This window comes from Notolepis coatsorum, assembly GCF_963971535.1.
Source record: "Notolepis coatsorum genome assembly, chromosome: 17".
NCBI classification, from domain to species: Eukaryota; Metazoa; Chordata; class Actinopteri; order Aulopiformes; family Paralepididae; genus Notolepis; species Notolepis coatsorum.
The window spans coordinates 94,997,149-95,019,979 of record NC_140181.1 but is presented as its reverse complement, the minus strand read 5'-3'; positions in this window follow the sequence as shown (position 1 = coordinate 95,019,979).

The following is a 22,831-nucleotide window of genomic DNA, read 5'->3' as shown; positions in this document are numbered from 1 at the left end:
GGACTGAAATCACACAGAGGACACTCTCTCCTCTCATCACAGAGAGGAGGGGGGGGGGGGGAGAATGCCACATCATCATTAGCTCCGGCTAACGCGAGGAGGGTTAGGCTAAAGACAGGCCTGAACACTATTGGACTGAATAACAAAAGGACGATAGACGAACACACGAAGGATCATTAGAATAGACTCTTCAAGGACGATACAATTTGATAACATCTGATAACATCTGATTATGAGGTTCTGTTTATAGCAATAAAACAACGCTTTTCCTCATAAGGTATTTCACGGTGTCGAAGTGTCGAATTCTTACGGAGGTGGAGAATTAGTATGGTTTTATGGATTGCACTAACGGGGGAGATAAGGATCTTATCTGCCGGTATCGGAGACGTCAGGACCATTAAAAGTACACAACGCAGAGGAATTGGATGGAGAGCCAAACAGACGAAGACGTGATACTGGCCAGTTTGATCAGGATCTTACAGTGTGTACTCTGTAAACCTGTGTTGGACCCTCAACTACGCTAAACGACATTAGCGGAATGTACCGCTCAGTGTCTTTTCATTCCCTTTAGACAATCCTTTTAAAGAGATTGGCCTGGATGAAGTGCAAGTGAACAGGTGATAAATCAGTGTGTTTTCCAGTTCCGTTAGACGATCCTACACTCTTAAAGGAATTGGGTTGGATAAAGTGCAAGTGAACAGGTGATATATCTGTAATCCGTTCATTCCTTCCTTCCTCCTGTCGGTTCATCGCGTTATCGATCATCCGCTCGTCCGTCCATCCCTTGCTCATCTGCGCTCTACGTTGCGTGTCCAGTGTGTTCCCTTCTCACATTGGCGCAGGAATAGAAAACAAGTGCACATTTGTGATAGCTGCAACCTTTTTGCGATAAGCCACCCCCTTTTAGCCAACTGGCATGAACACGCACACACACACACACATACACGCACGCACATACACACGCCACGCGCACGCACACACCGCACGCACGCACACACGCACACACACACACACACTTGACCTCCATGCCCAATTACAGCCTCCTGGAACAAAACCTGTGGCCGCTAAAGGGGGTGGGAGATTTTTGTGGACGGACCTGGACCAACCAATGGACAGAGTGACCTATAGACAGAGTGAACTATGAGCGTCAGTAGGAGAGACAACTCTGCTATGTCTTCATCGCTGAAGCTCTGACATTTGAAGTGGCGTCAGGAGAAACACAGTTCAGAGTAGATAGGACTGACGGACGAGAACCGGGACCTTCTGATTACCAACCGGCTGCTCTACCTCCTGAGCCACTGTCGCCCCCACGTGGTGACGTAGACCGGACATTTGGTAATCGGAAGGTTCGTCGGTTCGATTCCCGCTCCTCCCGGGCAGGCGTGTCAAGTGTCCTTGAGCAAGACACTCAAACCCTAATTGCTCAAGATGAGCAGGTCGGCACCTTGCATGGTCGCCTCTGCCGTCGGAGTGAATGGTGAATGTGAGGAACAAAATTGTAAAGCGCTTTGGATAAAAGCGATATATAAAAATTCACCATTTACCAAAAATGCACCATTTCTATTAGGTATTCTATTGACCCCCACAACGCCTTTATGGCTACAGCCCCCTGGTGCCTGATCCACCCACTCGGACAGGGCGATGCTCGTCAGCTCTGGTCCGGCAGGTGTGACAGAGGGAACAGGATCTCGCTAGCATTCTAACAAGCGTCTTAAATGCCACAGATGAAGGGATGTTCTCGGTGGCTTGGGAGAAGGGTTTTGATTGGCAGGGATGTTCTCTGTGGCTTGGGAGAAGGGTTTTGATTGGCAGGGATGTTCTCGGTGGCTTGGGAGAAGAGTTTGATTGGCAGGGATGTTCTCGTGGCTTGGGAGAAGAGTTTTGATTGGCAGGGATGTTCTCGGTGGCTTGGGAGAAGGTTTTGATGGGCAGAGTAGCTGCTGGAGGAGGGACCTCTCAGTTTCAAGTTTCTTTAATAGTTGTCATACAGATGTACAGAATACTTTTATACAAAATGCTTCTTACTGTTACGCTCCAGAGACTGTGCTAGACAAGATAGTATGAAATAAAATAGTATAGCATGTAAAATAGAAGTAAAAATAGAGGTCACAGTGTTCAGTATAGACATATGTACAATGTTCGATGCAGAATAGAAGTAACTGAGTTACCAATACAATATACAATATACTATGCAATGTACTAATATACAATACTATATAGTGCAAAGCAGAAATGGGATGAGGTACAATTTAGGTACAATTTACAGTACCTATTTACCGCGCTGTGGTTCCTCACAGCGCGGATAGAAAGGGGCATCGGGGCAGCAGTGTATCACAGGAGCCTCCTTCCGTAAATCGACAATGGGCTCCGTTGCATTTTGATAATCAAATTGTCATTGCTTGTTTCATGTCTGACCCTAAAAGTCTGAATGTTCACCACACACAGCTGGGAGGTTCGGGCTAAGTGACATCATCTTTGCCATGGTAACGCGTCAGCTTTTCTCTCACGCTCACGTCGTGCTGATTTCCATGACAGCATTGTCAAACACTCAGTGGCAGCCATTTTACGGCGCGCGCCGCCAGCCAAATGACCATCAAGAATGCAGATTTGAATGAGAATGGTCCGTCGTTCTATCAATTCAAGTTCCACCACGGCCCTCGTCCGATTGGTTGGGCTGGGAGAGAAGGCAGCTCTAGGGCCAGAGATTACACTGCAGTGCTGCTGAGGCGTCACTGTGGCTGAGCACCGCAGGGGCAGGGGGGAGGGGGGGGGGGGGGGGCGGGACACGGAGGGAAGGAAGGCCAGGAAACCTGGCTGGGGATTGTGACAGCCTCTTCTCATCAACAGCTTTCAGCTTCTTCAAACACCTGCCACAGCACTACCCCCCCCCCACACACCAACACTGGTGTGCTCTCTCTCTCTCTCTCTCTCTCTCTTTTTCTTCTTTCTTTCTTTTTCTGTACACCTACACTTCTCCCCCCCTTCTTTTCTCTCTCATTAGCCTACCGCCCCCCCTCTCTCTTTTATTCTTTTTCTGTACACTACACGTCTCCCCCTTCTTTTCTCTGTCATTAGCCTCTCTCTCTCTCTCTCTCTCTCTCTCTTCATCTCTCTCTTCTCTCTCTCTCTCTCTCTCTCTCTCTCTCTCTCTCTCTCTCTCTCTCTCTCTCTCTCTCTCTCTCTCTCTCTCTCTCACTCCAGCTCCAATCCACCTATCTGTTCTCTGTTGTCAAATCAATGCAGATATAATGATACTGACACACGGTCCCAGTTGTGAACGAGGAGGAAATATCTCCTCACTGAGGTTTCTCTCCGCGATCCAGAATATTCACAGGGCCGTTCGGGATGAGCTCCTCCTGGCTGAAGTGATGCAGTAAGTGGGGGTTAAGAGCAGGGTCACTATGTGACGAGTGCGTAACACGTAGACTTGTTGTTCCTACTAAACAGACGTGCTCAGCGAACATGTACCCCCCCCCCCCCCCTTCCCTTCCCCCGTCACAACCGCTTCCTTGCGGTGGGCGACACAAGGGTTTATACGAAGACAGCACAAGTCGGATACCCGCCGTTCCAAAATATTATTTATTAATTTTGTAGTATTAATATGAATCAATCCGGGGGTTAATTTGAATCGTGAAAGAACACTGTTTATGTTTGTTCTCTCGGGTTGTACTTGCGAAGAGAGTGAAAGGTGGCTTGGCACTGTGTTTTCTTTTAATGAAGAGGAACATCTTTTTCCCATCAGATTCCCAAGGAGAAGAGAAAAAGCCCCCATGGCACTAGAGATCACCACACTGCAACACTGAAGCTGGTTTATTTGAGCTGCTTCAGCCATTTTGGATCACCACACTATATGCTAATGAGACACACAATGCCATCCATGTTAGCAAATTGGCATTGTGGTCCCAGGCATTCATCTGGCGGTCACTCCTTGGCACAAAGCGGTTTCACCGGCGGTGTAGTGGAGTGGCACGCGTGGGGATACTGAGTATAGAGGGTTTCAAAGTGACGATAACGTTCTAAAAGGACCCCACATTTATTTCCTGTTGCAATGTTTGCTAATGCAATAGTTGACAGGAAATACATTTGGGTCCAAACTGTTCCCTTGCAACAGAATCCCAGTGAAACCTGGTCTATACCTAGTCTATACAGACCTTTCTATACATTTATACCTCATCATCAACCTAACTACCTACCATTGGCATGTATAGGATGTTGGGATTATAGTATATCACCTCAGTAGTATAACCACCTCTTCCCTGAGTATTACCACTAGATCACTGAGTAGTACCACTACATCACTGAGTATTACCACTACACCACTGAGTATTACTAGTACAATAACACTGAGTATTACCACTACCAGGGGAGGAAACTAACTTTTTGGCTTACCAGCCAACTGGCGAGTATCTGATTTTTTTTACCAGCCAAACAGATTTTTTACCAGACAAAAAAAATCGCTAATTGTGATAATTACTTCTTTGTACGTCTTCGTCTAAATTGATTTTCAATCATAGTAAATTAATCACACTGTCTCTACTCTTCAAAATATTACATCATTAAATCACATATTAACATGAAAGAGGGAACTATTCTGGACTGGGTTGGGCTGAACTGGGCAGTGAAAGATGCTGGGTTGGGCTGGTCTAGGTTATACTGAATGATGAATTGAAAATGAATTGAAAATGGGGGACCCTGGTGTAAACAAGACGAAAGTCTTTCTCTGGTCTGCATCCCCTTAACAATTGCATGCATTGAGCCGTACTGTACTGTACCCATTCTGCAATCTGTTAAATAAAGTTTTCATTCATTCATTCATCACAGCTCAACTACTAGGAATGTGTGTCTGACTCTTAAGTGCAGGAAATATTCATCAGAAAGGGGGGACATGATGGAGGGAATGGAAAGAGCAGGTTTGACAGGGGCAGGGTTGAAGGGCATTGGAGTGTGGAGGAAGTGGACAAGGCATTAAGCAAACAGGACTGAAATGGGGGACCCTGATGTAAACAAGACGAAAGTCCTTCTCTGGTCTGCATCCCCTTAACAATTGTGTGTATTGAGCTGTACTGTATTGTACCCAATCTGTTAATAAAGTTTTCAATCAATCAATACTGGGTTGGGCTGGTTTAGGTTGGACTGAGTTGGGCAGTGAAAGAACCAAGCATTTCACTGTAATGTAATAGCTAAATAAAACAACTTGAACTTGACTTGTTACATTTGCACTCTGGTTGTATGCCAAATGTATTCTGGTTGTACTGTACTTGTGCTGTAAGATGACAATACATTGGAACCGAATCGACAACGCTAGGGGTTCAGCAGGTGTATTCTGAATGCCAAGTATGACAACATCACCGTTGTGAAGGGCATATGGGCGAGTCACAGTGGTGATATGGGGGGAAACCCGGTAATAATAAAATGTCACTCGGCTGCATTTAAGCAAAGCCGCTCAGTATAGTCGTCCACTATGTTGAATGCGCGTTATGGTAGCTTGTTACATGCTAGGTAGCTAGCCGGCTAATGTTGTTGACTTGTCATTCTCATCCGACTCGAAGGAGACGCGTCGCATGCTGTTGTTCGCCCCCATGTCAGACCGCACTGATATCCGAAAGCGACGACTCTACATGCAATTATTTTCATCCACTGGTGTGTTTTTGTCTAAATTTGTCTACGTTGTCAAGCCGGCTGCCGGTGGCAGGAGTCTGTAGGTCCGCGCGGCGCGCGCAGTGATCTGTCCACTTCCCCTAGATGGGCGGCATCTTCTAGAAAATGAGTGTTCATTGGAGGAGCTTAGAGCGCATCTGTACAACGATGATGTTCATTGGTTATGGTCGGATTATTATGAGGCGCAAATGGGAGGAATCAAGGGGGGAGTCAGAGTTCGGCTTGTGCCAGTGAGCGAATCAGCAGATTGCAGAATGATTTTTTTGTTTTGTTTTGTAATTACTAGTACTCGCCAGACTGGCGAGTGCTCTTCATGAATTACTCGCCAAACGTAAAAAATACTCGCAATTGGCGAGTAAAGTGGCCTAATTTCCTCCCCTGACCACTACATCACTGAGTATTACCACTACACCACTGAGTATTACCACTACATCACTGAGTATTACCACTACGCCACTGAGTATTACCACTACATCACTGAGTATATTACCACTGTACCACTGAGTATTACCACTACATTACTGAGTATTACCACTACATCACTGAGTATTACCACTACACCACTGAGTATTACTATAATAACACTGAGTATTACCACTACACCACTGAGTATTACTATAATAACACTGAGTATTACCACTGTACCACTGAGTATTACCACTACATCACTGAGTATTACTATAATAACACTGAGTATTACCACTGTACCACTGAGTATTACCACTACATCACTGAGTATTACTATAATAACACTGAGTATTAAAGGACCCCAGTAGTTTGGTTAACGTCTAAGACATGACACCTAGTACCAAAGCAAACATCATTTGCCAAAAGCACTGTTACTTGGTGTAGGAGGAAATCCTATATATGGAACCCTATATTTCCATAGAGCGTTGTTGAGAGAATCATGTGTTTATGAGACGGGGTGTTTTCTCCAGTTATTTTTAAATGTCTTTGGTAACTTGTAGAAGATGACAGAAAGGCAGCCTTTGGTTGAGAAGAAAGGTAAAACAAACAGTTGTCATGTGGTGTTCTCAAATCAATGAGTGTTTAATAATCGTGATTTCAATATCAATCAAAATAATCATCTCAATAGACTCCCAATAGAACAGATTCAGCGCAAAGCTTGTTGTTTGGAAAAAAATCTGTGATGATGACAAATTGGATACATTGCTAATATGGATTTTAAAACATTTAAACCTAAAACGGCTGCTAATAATGTATATACACATAAATGTGTTTCCCGGTTTCAATGGGTTAAAAGTGGCATCATAAGAAATTAAATCCTTATTTGACCACCAACATGTTCACTTTAGTAGATGAGGCCTTATATCGTTTGTTTTGCCAATCCATCACATTTTGCTATTTGAAAAGACACACTTTAATCAATAGCCGGTAGCCAAATCTATTGCTACAGTAGTGGGAATTGACAGTAGGAAAATATCTGGTAACGGTCTGGAAATATTATGGACATTTTCCATGGGAAGTTAAACTCGGGAACATGGGACATTTTGCCCAATTTCAAATGAAAATCTTAACTTATAATAGTGAACTTAATTTGGAGGGAAAGACAAGGCTATAGTTTTACTTGTGGCATGTTTTGGTTAAAATATCCACATTTAATGGGAATTGCAACCCTGCATTGTGCATTCAATGTGCAGTGCACTCCTCCATCACATGTAGATATAATTGCCAGCATCCCAATTCTACTGAATTCTCCCTTCCATCACATGTGCAGTGCGATCTTCCATCACATGTGCAGTGCGATCTTCCATCACATGTGCAGAGCGATCTTCCATCACATGTGCAGTGCGATCTTCCATCACATGTGCAGTGCGATCTTCCATCACATGTGCAGTGCGATCTTCCATCACATGTGCAGTGCGATCTTCCATCACATGTGCAGTGCGATCTTCCATCACATGTGCAGTGCGATCTTCCATCACATGTGCAGTGCGATCTGTCTTGCATCACATGTGCAGAGCGATCTGTCTTGCATCACATGTGCAGAGCGATCTTGCATCACATGTGCAGAGCGATCTTGCATCACATGTGCAGAGCGATCTTCCATCACATGTGCAGTGCGATCTTCCATCACATGTGCAGAGCGATCTTGCATCACATGTGCAGAGCGATCTTCCATCACATGTGCAGAGCGATCTTGCATCACATGTGCAGAGCGATCTTCCATCACATGTGCAGAGCGATCTTGCATCACATGTGCAGAGCGATCTTCCATCACATGTGCAGAGCGATCTTCCATCACATGTGCAGAGCGATCTTCCATCACATGTGCAGAGCGATCTTCCATCACATGTGCAGGTGATTCTCAGCATCTTGCACATTAATGCAGTGCTACATGTCAGAGGCTGTAGAGGGCTCAGTTTTAAGGTTAGTGCAAACATAGTGATATATGAAACTAGAGACCTTGAGGAATCCATAGATACCAATGATATGATATGATATCTAGTTTATCTGTAAAGGGGCTAAATATTGATTCAGAGAGAAATTGGCAATGTCATGACATGGGGGTCCCTTGACCTTTCACCTCAAGGTTTCTGAATGAAAGTCAACTAATCTAATTTAAGTTTAGCTCATAACTAAATGGTTTATTTTCTTTAAAGAATTCTATTGAAAGGGTTTACAATTATGGCTACTTTTGATATCTGCATTCTATCTGCATATGACATGATTCATTTGCAAATAACCCCATATATTTCCTATTTATTCCTGTTAATCCCCATATATTCCTGTTAATTCCAATGGAAAGTTTCCACCATTGAATATTTCCAAAATTCCCGACCCTAATTGATGGGGATTACAGTGCAGGCTGTTTGTCCCAGTCGTCAGGGTTCTGGCTTTACGTTCTCTGGCAAGAGGTGGACAGAAAATCAAAGGAGGATGTTTCTCTGTGTTCTCTCCAGATTTACAGAGATGTTTTCCTCCTGTGTCTCAGCTCACTCTGTCTGCCAGACAGCATGCTCTCTGCCTCGCCACGACTCACTCAACCCCCTTAATATTTAGTAGTAATAGAAACGGTAGCTATCATATCAGCACTTTCCTATTAATTCAGTGTCTCTCCGGAATGTGTGTGTCTGTCTGTGAGAGAGGGCTCAGACGTGGAACACAGTACGGTCAATCTTAAAAGCCCCAATGTTCTATAATTGCTTGATTTCTTTTGCTATATGGACACGGGTTAGGAATACTACTGCCTTCCTTTCACTACCACACTACAGAAGGTTAACCCTTTCACTACCACACTACGGAAGGTTGCAGTGTGGTAGTGAAAGGGTTAACCTTCTGTAGTGTGGTTATGAAAGGTTAACCCTTTGTCACGTGGCAGTGAAAGGGTTAATCTGTATTGTCGCCATGCAACGGTTAACCCTTTGGTAGAGTGGTAGTGCAAGGATTACTGGACTCGTAGAGACGGTTTCGGTGGAATTGTGTTGCTAGGGAACAGGTTGGACCCACGTTTATTTCCCATCAGTTATTGATATCAGCTATAATAATTATGAGAGGACGGGTTCAGTGTCGTCATGGAAACGTTTGAAAAATGTCTTCCCTTGTTACCGCTGGGAGATGCATCGTGTTGTAAGAAGTAGGGATGGGCACGAGTAATGACTTTCCAGATGGAGTACTCGTGTGAATTAGTAGTAGGCCTAGTTACTCCAGTAGTGCTCAAGTAATTGCTTAGGGAAATCTATTTTTAGAACACATCTTAAAGAGTGTTCCAGCAGCAATAACCAGATATCACACGGAGTCTCTCTCACACACACACACACACACACACACACACGCACGCACGCACACACACATGCGCGCACCCACACACACACGCACACACTCACACGCTACTGATTTTATTATGTTATTGTTATGTTGAATTTTAGCCAAAACACTCAGTTACCATTTGTAATAATTACATTACCTCCACTCTATCTGCAGCAGGACAATTTGGAAATGCACAAACACGAACCGCTGTTTTTATGTTTTGGATAACACTAAGCTAACTATGCAACACACTTTTCATGGTAACGCTAGCAAAGAGGCTCAGACACATAGCGAACGACCTTATCCTCCGTGGCAAGGAGCGATAAGGCTTACACAGGTAGGTATTACTCACGGACAGTTTAATGATCGACTGATAGGGTTTGTGTGACACAGGGGAGAATATGAAGAGACATTTAACGAGCCACACCAGGTACCAATGAGTGTAATTAGGACAGGTAGACATGGCAATTACCCATCAGGTAACCTCATTCCCAGTTTTATCTCTGTGAGATAAAGCCTGGTAAAGAACTACAGCCGAAAGTGTCTGTGGGGTAGAATTTCTGGTGTATGTACTTTCCCTGGAAGCTGCCTCCGAACAGACCAAATGTTTCCCAAATCCTGTCGGCAAACAATCTAGAATGTCGCGGTCATGTAGTAAATTCTTCAGGCAAGGCCGTTGCAGTGGCTTAAACGAGGAAATATTGTGCACACGTTTCTATAATTGTTTTGTCGAAACCGTTAAGCCTGTAGCCTGTACTTCCTGTACTTCCGTTTAGACATTTTAGGATCCAGGTGCAGGACTCTCCTCACGACTAGATCAGAACAGACCCAGGTGCAGGATTGGTGTAGTGGTTAACACTGTTGCCTCACAGCAAGAAGGTCCAGGGTTTGATTCCCGCTTGGGGACCAGGTTTCCGCATTGCCAGGTACCCAGGTAGGGTATCTCCCAGGCCTTTCTGTGTGGAGTTTGCGTGTTCTCCCCGTGCTCGCAAGGGTTCCCCCCCGATAAGAGAAACCCAATGGAAAAACATGCACAACCAACAGATCGCTGATGCGTCCTTGACAAAGACGGGCAGGAGCACTTGGATTGGTCCCCGGGCACGGGCCCTCGTCGACGCCCTGTCTGCTCCCGGCTGCCCTTGGGGGGAAGGACGACGGGATGGGTCAAGTGCAGAGACTCAATCGCATCGGCGACTGAGAAAAAGACAATGCATGTGTGTGTGTGTGTGCCGCTCCCATTGCATGTCCAGTTCGTTGCATGTCGAATAAAGACCCCTAAAGAGGTCCTGCATTATTATTATTCTCCTCATGACTAGATCAGAACAGACCCAGGTGCAGGACTCTCCTCACGACTAGATCAGAACAGACCCAGGTGCAGGACTCTCCTCACGACTAGATCAGAACAGACCCAGGTGCAGGACTCTCCTCACGACTAGATCAGAACAGACCCAGGTGCAGGACTCTCCTCACGACTACATCAGAACAGACCCAGGTGCAGGACTCTCCTCACGACTACATCAGAACAGACCCAGGTGCAGGACTCTCCTCACGACTAGATCAGAACAGACCCAGGTGCAGGACTCTCCTCATGACTAGATCAGAACAGACCCAGGTGCAGGACTCTCCTCACGACTAGATCAGAACAGACCCAGGTGCAGGACTCTCCTCACGACTAGATCAGAACAGACCCAGGTGCAGGACTCTCCTCACAACTAGACCAGAACAGACCCAGGTGCAGGACTCTCCTCACGACTACATCAGAACAGACCCAGGTGCAGGACTCTCCTCACGACTAGATCAGAACAGACCCAGGTGCAGGACTCTCCTCACGACTAGATCAGAACAGACCCAGGTGCAGGACTCTCCTCACAACTAGACCAGAACAGACCCAGGTGCAGGACTCTCCTCACAACTAGACCAGAACAGACCCAGGTGCAGGACTCTCCTCACAACTAGACCAGAACAGACCCAGGTGAAGGACTCTCCTCACGACTAGATCAGAACAGACCCAGGTGCAGGACTCTCCTCACGACTACATCAGAACAGACCCAGGTGCAGGACTCTCCTCACGACTAGATCAGAACAGACCCAGGTGCAGGACTCTCCTCACGACTAGATCAGAACAGACCCAGGTGCAGGACTCTCCTCACGACTAGATCAGAACAGACCCAGGTGCAGGACTCTCCTCACAAGGCCCCCTCTGTATGACTTACAGGTGCTAATGCTAATGTTGTCGGTGGCGACAGTGGCTCGGGAGGTAGAGCAGTCGCCTGGTAATCCGGAGGTTCCCGGTTCGATTCCCGCTCCTCCCGGGCAGTGTGTCGATGTGTCCTTGAGGAAGACACTTAACCCCTATAATTGCTCTTTGCACGGTTGCCTCCGCCGTCGGTGAGTGAATGGGTAAAATGTGAGGAACAAATTGTAAAGCGTTTTGGATTGCTATATAAATGCACCATTTACCATTTAATGAAGTGTACAGGTGCTATTTAACTCTTGGGAGAGGCCTCCCCTTGCCCCCCCCCCCAAATACTAATGGGCTGCATGCCTCCTACACCCCCTATCTATATTTTTCACGTGTTAAGTTATACTTTACCGTATCTATTTAACTTTAGGTGGAAATCCCTACTTTCGTCCCACGTCCCACAGTGTCCTGACCCTGTCCTCACCCTGTGTCCTGACCCTGTGTCCTCTCCCTGTGTCCTCACCCTGTGTCCTCGCCCTGTGTCCTCACCCTGTGTCCTCGCCCTGTGTCCTGACCCTGTGTCCTCGCCCTGTGTCCTGACCCTGTGTCCTCCTCACCCTGTGTCCTGACCCTGTGTCCTCACCCTGTGTCCTCACCCTGTGTCCTCACCCTGTGTCCTGACCCTGTGTCCTCGCCCTGTGTCCTCACCCTGTGTCCTCGCCCTGTGTCCTCACCCTGTGTCCTCGCCCTGTGTCCTGACCCTGTGTCCTCCTCACCCTGTGTCCTGACCCTGTGTCCTCACCCTGTGTCCTCACCCTGTGTCCTCACCCTGTGTCCTGACCCTGTGTCCTCGCCCTGTGTCCTCACCCTGTGTCCTCGCCCTGTGTCCTCGCCCTGTGTCCTCTCCCTGTGTCCTCACCCTGTGTCCTCGCCCTGTGTCCTCACCCTGTGTCCTCGCCCTGTGTCCTGACCCTGTGTCCTCCTCACCCTGTGTCCTGACCCTGTGTCCTCGCCCTGTGTCCTCGCCCTGTGTCCTCCTCACCCTGTGTCCTCACCCTGTGTCCTGACCCTGTGTCCTCGCCCTGTGTCCTCCTCACCCTGTGTCCTCACCCTGTGTCCTGACCCTGTGTCCTCGCCCTGTGTCCTCCTCACCCTGTGTCCTCACCCTGTGTCCTCACCCTGTGTCCTCCTCGCCCTGTTTCCTCACCCTGTGTCTTCAACCTGTGTCCTCACCCTGTGTCCTCACCCTGTGTCATCACCCTGTGTCCTCCTCACCCTGTGTCCTCACCCTGTGTCCTCCTCACCCTGTGTCCTCCTCACCCTGTGTCCTCCTCACCCTGTGTCCTCCTCACCCTGTGTCCTCACCCTGTGTCCTCACCCTGTGTCCTCGCCCTGTGTCCTCACCCTGTGTCCTCACCCTGTGTCCTCGCCCTGTGTCCTCACCCTGTGTCCTCCTCACCCTGTGTCCTCACCCTGTGTCCTGACCCTGTGTCCTCGCCCTGTGTCCTCCTCGCCCTGTGTCCTAACCCTGTGTCCTCACCCTGTGTCCTCGCCCTGTGTCCTCCTCGCCCTGTGTCCTCGCCCTGTGTCCTCACCCTGTGTCCTCGCCCTGTGTCCTCGCCCTGTGTCCTCCTCACCCTGTGTCCTCACCCTGTGTCCTCCTCACCCTGTGTCCTCCTCACCCTGTGTCCTCCTCACCCTGTGTCCTCACCCTGTGTCCTCACCCTGTGTCCTCACCCTGTGTCCTCGCCCTGTGTCCTCACCCTGTGTCCTCACCCTGTGTCCTCCTCACCCTGTGTCCTCACCCTGTGTCCTCACCCTGTGTCCTCACCCTGTGTCCTCGCCCTGTGTCCTCCTCACCCTGTGTCCTCGCCCTGTGTCCTCCTCACCCTGTGTCCTCACCCTGTGTCCTCACCCTGTGTCCTCACCCTGTGTCCTCGCCCTGTGTCCTCACCCTGTGTCCTCACCCTGTGTCTTCACCCTGTGTCCTCACCCTGTGTCCTCACCCTGTGTCCTCGCCCTGTGTCCTCCTCACCCTGTGTCCTCACCCTGTGTCCTCACCCTGTGTCCTCACCCTGTGTCCTCACCCTGTGTCCTCGCCCTGTGTCCTCACCCTGTGTCCTCACCCTGTGTCTTCACCCTGTGTCCTCACCCTGTGTCCTCACCCTGTGTCCTCACCCTGTGTCCTCACCCTGTGTCCTCACCCTGTGTCCTCCTCACCCTGTGTCCTCGCCCTGTGTCCTCACCCTGTGTCCTCGCCCTGTGTCCTCCTCACCCTGTGTCCTCCTCACCCTGTGTCTTCACCCTGTGTCCTGACCCTGTGTCCTCCTCACCCTGTGTCCCGACCCTGTGTCCTCACCCTGTGTCCTCACCCTGTGTCCTCACCCTGTGTCCTCCTCACCCTGTGTCCTGACCCTGTGTCCTCACCCTGTGTCCTCGCTCTGTGTCCTCGCCCTGTGTCCTGACCCTGTGTCCTCACCCTGTGTCCTCACCCTGTGTCCTCCTCACCCTGTGTCCTCACCCTGTGTCCTGACCCTGTGTCCTCCTCACCCTGTGTCCTCGCTCTGTGTCCTCACCCTGTGTCCTCACCCTGTGTCCTCACCCTGTGTCCTCGCCCTGTGTCCTCACCCTGTGTCCTCACCCTGTGTCCTGACCCTGTGTCCTCACCCTGTGTCCTGACCCTGTGTCCTGACCCTGTGTCCTCCTCGCCCTGTGTCCTCGCCCTGTGTCCTCACCCTGTGTCCTCACCCTGTGTCCTCCTCACCCTGTGTCCTCACCCTGTGTCCTCACCCTGTGTCCTCGCCCTGTGTCCTCACCCTGTGTCCTCACCCTGTGTCTTCACCCTGTGTCCTGACCCTGTGTCCTGACCCTGTGTCCTCCTCACCCTGTGTCCTCGCTCTGTGTCCTCGCTCTGTGTCCTCGCTATGTGTCCTCACCCTGTGTCCTCCTCACCCTGTGTCCTCACCCTGTGTCCTCCTCACCCTGTGTCCTCGCCCTGTGTCCTCACCCTGTGTCCTCACCCTGTGTCCTGACCCTGTGTCCTCACCCTGTGTCCTCGCTCTGTGTCCTCACCCTGTGTCCTCACCCTGTGTCCTCGCCCTGTGTCCTGACCCTGTGTCCTCGCCCTGTGTCCTCGCCCTGTGTCCTCGCCCTGTGTCCTCATCCTGTGTCCTCGCCCTGTGTCCTGACCCTGTGTCCTCGCCCTGTGTCCTGACCCTGTGTCCTCACCCTGTGTCCTCGCTCTGTGTCCTCGCCCTGTGTCCTCACCCTGTGTCCTCCTCACCCTGTGTCCTCCTCACCCTGTGTCCTCGCCCTGTGTCTTCACCCTGTGTCCTCACCCTGTGTCCTCGCCCTGTGTCCTCCTCACCCTGTGTCCTCACCCTGTGTCCTCGCCCTGTGTCCTCACCCTGTGTCCTCCTCACCCTGTGTCCTGACCCTGTGTCCTCACCCTGTGTCCTCACCCTGTGTCTTCACCCTGTGTCCTCGCCCTGTGTCCTCACCCTGTGTCCTCCTCACCCTGTGTCCTCCTCACCCTGTGTCCTCCTCACCCTGTGTCCTGACCCTGTGTCAAGTCAAGTCAAGTCAAGTCAGTTTTATTTGTATAGCACGTTTACAAATGACTAACAGCCAAACCAAAGTGCTTCACAACATGATAAAAAACACATACAATGCAATAAAAATACACTAGAAAAGAGGTAGAGTACAGTACATATAGGAAAGCAAGGGCAAAGTGCAATAAAAGAGACAAGAACATTTGATAAAAAATGCAGAGTGACAGCTGACGTCATGTATAGATGCTGGGCTAGCTCTGGTCAAAGGCCAGGGAGAAGAGATGTGTTTTGAGCAAGGATTTAAAAACCTCCAGGCTCTGGGCAGATCTTATGTGGAGGGGGAGGCTGTTCCAGAGTCTGGGGGCAGCAGCAGCAAAGGCTCTATCTCCCCTGGTTTTTAGCCTGGTCCTAGGCACCTCCAGCAGCAGCTGGTCAGCAGACCTTAAGGCTCTGGATGGGGTGGGGTGATGTAGGAGCTCAGCTAGGTACGGTGGAGCCAGCCCGTGTAGTGCTTTAAAAACAGTCAGTAAAAGTTTAAAATCAATACGGAAACGGACGGGGAGCCAGTGGAGAGAAGCCAGAACTGGTGTAATGTGGTCACGTTTCCTGGTACCGGAAAGCAGGCGGGCAGCCGCATTTTGTACCAGTTGCAGGCGACGAAGCAGCAACTGGTCAATGCCGATATACAACGCATTGCAGTAATCCAGCCGGGTCGAGATAAAGGCATGGATCACCCTCTCCAGATCCTTCTGGGAGAGGTATGGTTTGGTCTTGGCTAGGAGTCTGAGGTGGAAAAAGCTAGTTTTGACCACCGAACTAACCTGCTTATCAAATTAAAAATTTCTGTCGAAGATTACTCCGAGGTTTCTGACAGAGGAGCGGATATTTGAGCCCAGGGGGCCTAGGGCAATGGCTGTAGGGTCAGGTGAATCATTACTAAATAAAATTATCTCTGTTTTGCGCTCATTTAAGTTGAGAAAGTTTGAACTCATCCATAATTTAATATCCTACCATAATTGTCTGTCCGTCAATGTCGCACCAAAAACAACCATATAAAATTCCTTGTGTGTGAAAACTACTTGGCAACAAAGACCTTTCTGATTCTAGTTCTGGTTCTGGTCTGATTCTGAGAGATAACCTCGGGGCCCGAACTGTTCCTCGAGCGACGGAAATCCTCTGAAATGTCATGTGAAAGACCGCCAGGCTTTAAAACAGTAGGTTAAGAATATAACCGTGTTCTATGAGTATAGTGACGCTCAGCGTCTACTGCACATATCTCACTTTGTGCATATGCACTGAATAAAAACTCACAAAATGTACCTTTACATACCAACATCCGTCTGGCCACACCCCCCGCCACCTATATAAGCAGGGGTGTGGCCACACACTCACCTCCTTCTCAATCTTTCACCACAAGGCAAGATCAAGGGCCGCAGTGGCGTCTAGACGCTGAGCGTCACTATACTCATAGAACACGGTTATATTCATAACCTACTGTTCTATGTCGTATAAGCTCTCGCTCAGCGTCTACTGCACAACGGGAGCTGAGCGGGAGCTGATGCTCGACAAATGTACCCCACTGAGGCCCCCCACAACCATCAGAACTGGAAAGGACCGAGCCCCCCGACCCTCCCTAATGGAGGGATACCCTCCCTATTGGAGGACGGGAGGGAGACGGATCCGACCGTGCGAAGAGGAACTCGAGCAACTCAACGCACAGGGTGAGCAGACCGTGGCTTGACCCCACGACTGCACACGCATGCCACCAGGGAACGAACGAAAGGAACAAACCTCGTTACCGCCCCCAAAATCACGGGGTCAAGAGCAAAGCTCAACCCTGTGGCAAGGCCGTAGCAGCGGAGCGCGAAGGAAGACCCAGACTCAGAAGGGACTGGATCCCCCCGGAAAAAGGGGGCCCGGAGAGGCCAATGACGCCACAGCATCAAGACCTCACCAGGCGGTCACTAGTGACACCGCCCCCCACATCGCCAGCGTATTCGGACAGGGCCCATCCAAGAGCAGGCCCTTCCCCCCACTAGCACGCCGCCTGGCTCACCGACCCTGGCATACCCAGGCAGTCAGCATGGCTGTAACTCGAAGCACTCAAGAGGCTACACTACAGCGGGAGCAGGCAGCGCAACGGGGAGACGACCTCCAGAAGAGGCCGATCCCTCAATCCAGGCAGCAGGCACTTGACCCGAGCCTGGAGCACTGCGGACGAGACAGGCGCCAAAGGGGTCAACTGAAAACAGCACCCCGGCGGAAGGGGCGGAAGCTGGCATTGTTGAGCACCATGTCAAAGCCTCCACCAAAAAATCCCAGACGCTCTAGAGGGGCCGAGGCAGAGAAGGCTGACACGATTGGCAGACGTCATGAACGTGCAGGGGCACACTCAACGGGTAACCCGGGAGTTGACTCCGCTCCAACACACCAGGGAATCAACCACCCTCTTGATTCAACATGCGGCGGTCGTTCCTATAACCCCTCAGGAAAAAACTCCAAAACACACCTGCGGGTATACACTGGCTATACCGCAGTACAAGCGTTTCAGTTTTCAAAAAGGGGTTATCCCAGGCCTACGGGTTGACGAAAACAACTTCGGACCGGGCCCGGCGGACCGGGACGTACACAGGGATGCCAGAGGAGTTCCATAAAAAACAGCCCCCTCTCAGCCATGCGTAAGTGGGAGAAGAGAGGGGCGAAAAGAATGGAGAAAAAGACCAGGCCCCTTTAGCACAGCGCAAGGTACAACACAACATGTACCAAGCAACAGTGAGGGGTAAACGTAGTACAATAATCTCCATAACGACTAACCCTGTGACACCCGGGCAGACCCGGCATTTTCCCCCCTGAAAAAAGCACAAGTCCCTCAGGGTACCAGAACAGAAGATCTGCATCCCCGGCGGACAACGGGTTAACTGACCTGGACCAGCGTGACCAGAACCAGTCCCGTGCCCTAATCACGCCGACATCCCCAACTCTAGGAGAGGGGGGTAGGTACGCGTGTCGATCTAAAACATTATAGAGGGCGCCACCCAGACGGTCCCATACGTACCGCGCTCAGTGGCCCACCCCAAGGGCGTGAGACCCCTCTACCTATGCTTTGATCTATTCCGTTAACATCCCCCAGATATGAACGAGAATTCATCGAGACAAACCTAGTAAACTGGCGCTCGGAAGAGACAAACTCCATCCCAGTTGCCCCATAAAAACGCTGTTTTAATAATGAGCAACCAAGGCGTGCAAGCCTCATGCATGATTCCTATCAGAAACACCCCGGGCCAGCACTATGTACACGTCGAGACCCAAACACATCAATGGATAATCTACAAGACACCAGACATTGTTCCTCCAAGCCGCCTGGGAGAACGACAAGAAGCCACCGTGCTTCATTTCCTCTGCTCTTTATTTAAAAAAGAGAGAGAAAACACAGACTGACATGGATCCCATGTGACGCGGCTGAGGAAAAAAATCTTTTAATTTTTACACCCCGCCAACCTCTCCACAAGAGGGAGACGGGAATCCTCAGAGAGTCTTCCCACGTGAGCCATAAATTGAAAAGTCAAGGTAACATTGAGCCATGTGACCAACAGACTCAAGTTACACATATATCGAGCGTAGCAGAACACCAAGTTCCTACGCTCTGCCCCGACAACTTGACAATAACAGAGAACCACACATGGGTCTGTAAAAAACTCACGGAAGCCATCGTCTAATAGAAGCGTGCCCAGTGACGTATTCTATGACGGGGGGAATCCCATGACTCAACTGCCCGTGCTAGGTGCGGAGTCAGAGAACCCCCCCCTGTGCCGAGCTGACCTAACAGCTTGGCCGGACCGAATGAAAAGAGGGTAAAAAAAAAAACGACCAATCAGAAGAGGGAAGGAGGGGTTTATGCGGTTACCCCCTCGCAAGCCCAACCCTCAAATACGACAACAACAATAGCCATATGATACCTTAAGTAGCCAGCATGCTAACGAACAGCGAATATCCAAGGATAAGCTAGCCCAACGCACGCTAGCCACAGACAAGTCTGTGAACAGGGTTTATAACAAGGCCAAGGTTTATATGTGAACACGACACCCGTGTTTTATGTTGCAAGAACACAGAAGATTTGATAGAGAGAGAGAGCGGTCTAAAAGACCGTGGTACCTTTACACACACGAGCACTACTGCAGACCAACACAACAGTGTTGTGGCTCAATATCACAGTTTAAAGGGGAACTATCTTATAAATGGCCTTTTTCAGTGTTTAGCATTGTTTCCTAGCTATGTGGACTTATATTAATATGATCTATGTCTCTAATTCTCATATTGGCGCATTCTTCCAATTCTCCTCTCATAATATTCACCGTCACTGAACTGAGTCATCTGAAAATGTGCTGATTTGTGATGTCAGAGAGACACAGCTGCATGATAATGTGGCCCCATGTGCTGAGACTCGTACCCACTCCACACAGTCAGCTCAAAACGGCTTAAGATCTTGAGGTAGAAAAATGCTGTTTTTGAGGACTTGATTAGAAATACAAAACAATGAATAAAAAAAAATAAAAAATTACAGAGGTGTTCCATAAACTCTCAGGAATTGTGTAAAAGTGCCCAAACAGTGAAATAAATAGTAAAATAGTTCCCCTTTAAGCAACAGAACACACAACTAACCTCTACCTTTATATGAAGAACATAAGTCTTCAGGTCGAGGAAGAAAAAAAACCTTTCGACCGAGTGTCAGCCACAGGCCTTGCTAAGCACACATGTAATGTAGCGACCAACAAAGACTAAAAGTCTAGCCCTCCTATCAAACCCACACTAGCGAAGGTTCACACATCGTATCCCCATCATATGTAGTGAATAAACACACAGTTTGTAACAAAATACAGTCCCTCCTAGGAGGGACTTTTTATTTGGACAAAATCATATGCGGGCCGGGGAAGGGAAGAGGGAAAACAATAGGGGGAAAAGTCACTTTCTAGCGACACCTGCCACGAGCCGCTCAGGGTTTGCCACCCCGGGGAGCCCCGGAGGGACGGTAAAGGATTGGTGCCTGGTCTCGACGATCCCTACCGTCACCTCCGAGCGTGGATGGGCCGGCTGCAGTGGTCGAGGCGCCCTCTCTCCTCCTGGCCTTCTTCGCCGAAGGGCCAGCAGTGGCGGTAATAGCGGCGGCGGCTTCGGCCGCGGATCCCCGACGACGAGCCTTCCGCCTGACTCCACCGGCAACATCGGGTGGCGGGAAATGAGGCTGGAGCACGGACCGCTCCTCCTGCATTTCCCTGCAGGTTGTAGTCATGAGCTGCAACGCCGACCCGAAGAGCCCAGCATCGGAGAGGGGTGCAGTCAGTAGTAGAAACCTCTTCTTCTCCGGCACACGCGCCTGCTCCAGCCAAAGGTGGCGCTGAGCTAGAGTGGCCAGGGCGCGTACTTTCCCAGCGGCGGCGGCCTGCAGCTGGACCAGATGCAGGATGGCTCCGGCCGCCTGGGCGAGCTGATCATATTGTAACTCGGTCAGCTCCGTACCGCCCGTCATTATCCCGGACATAAACCTCGCTAGCTGCGCGATGTTAGACGTGGCAGCTAGGGATTGAGTCGCGGCGATGAACGACTGGTCGCTCCAGTTGGCCAACCGCCTCGCCCATTTCCCGTGGGGAACCGGCTTCCGCAAGGGCTCCCACACCACCTCAGGACAAAGGAGAGCCGCCATCGGCCTATCAAGCCGAGGCACCCCCTCCTTCATACCCTCTACCAGACCCACCACCCTCGTGACTCGCACGTAGGCGGGAGTGAGGCCCGTGATGTGGGAGACCACCTGTCCCTGACGGACGTAGGCCTCCATTGAGGGGAAAAATGGGTAGACAACGCCCGTCTCCCTCACAAGACGACATTGCCATAAATGACCTATGAGATCATCAGGGACAGGAGCAGGCAGTGGCTGCGGCAGCGGTACGCCGTTTGCGACGGCCGCCGCCGCCATGAGCTCGGGGAACAAAGCATGCAGTTCCCCCTGCATACTTTCCCCCACCGAGCCCGCGTCCCTCACATGCGACAGACTACTGACCATTGCAGAGCCACATTCCGATGTGGCTGATAGTAGGGCATCTCGTCGCTGAGTCGGAGGTTCTAACCCAACACCAGAATACGAGGGACCCCAAGGAGACATATCACCCCCTGCCAGTTCAACCTGAACGGGAGGCGGACATGACTCCACCGGGGCGTCGAACAACAACCCATCTGCCTCTACCATGTAATCCTCTGTTTCCATCGGCCACGGAGAAACAGACGCATCATTATCCGGCTCCAGCAACTCCCCGAAACCAGGCCGTTCACGTCTGCAAGCTGCCATCCTACGACGAGAGCGAGCAGACGAAAAAAGCTTGCGTCTCAAATCCTCCGCCACGAGAGGAGCCGGCCGCCCAACGGCAGACGACTCTCCGGCGGCAAAGGAACCAGAGCCGGAACCAGGCCATCTCACAGGAGACGACATTGGTGTACCAGCTCCTTGGAGAGGCAAGCTACCCACCGTACGCCTACCGGGCGCGGACGCCGTCCACGACAGCGGCGTCAAACCCGCCCCAAGACGTACGGCAGAGGAGGCAACGAAGAATCGCTGGTGAAGGGCGACGTTGCTAGCGTGACCCCCCGAGGTAAACATTATAACTTAGCTTTTTTCTTTTGAATTGTATGAGAGAAAGAAAAAAGCAAGAAATAATGTGAACGCTTTACTCAACTTTCTTCAGCTAATAACCTCATCAAGTGATTCGTATACAGGCACTCTCTTGTGGTGAAAGTGAAGAAGGGGGTGAGTGTGTGGCCACACCCCTGCTTATATAGGTGGCGGGGGGTGTGGCCAGACGGATGTTGGTATGTATAGGTACATTTTGTGAGTTTTTATTCAGTGCATATGCACAAAGTGAGATATGTGCAGTAGACGCTGAGCGAGAGCTTATACGACATAGAACTGACCCAGGCCTAGAACTGTGCCCTGAGAGGGAGGTTTGCCCTGAGTGGGCGGTTCGAAGGGTCAAAGTGGGTATCAAACAGAGAAGGTAAAGACGACTTTGAACTGTTAAACAGTAATCCAGAATATTTTTATTGCACTGTAAATTTTATTTTATTTTATAGTATGTCTGCACTTTATGTGCTCATTTCATCATTCATGTCTTTTCTATTCTACTAAAACTGAATCAAACCATAAACAAGGTGGCCTGTTGGGATGTTAGATCCTAATGTGAAAAACTGTGATTTTACATGTCTGCTCATTTGACCCTTGCTATTATTTAACTTATTTTAACTTTTATCTCTACGCCCCACTATCCACTGGGTGCATACTCTGACCTTTATCATGTTTTGTACAGAAATTCAAGAAGCCTATTGGAACGTGAGGTTCTGATATGATTTGATTAATATATAATATATGCATTATTTTATCCCACTTTATGCTTTGTTCTTGCTGCTTGTTTTACACAGATTTGATGTCTTATTTCTTACTGATGTAAAGCACTTTGAACTGCAATCCCCTGTATGAAAGGTGCTATACAAATAAAGTTATTATTATTATTATTATTATTATTATTATTATTATTATTATTATTATTATTATTATTATTATTATTATTATTATTATTATTATTATTATTAATAATATTATTATTATTATTATTATTATTATTATTAT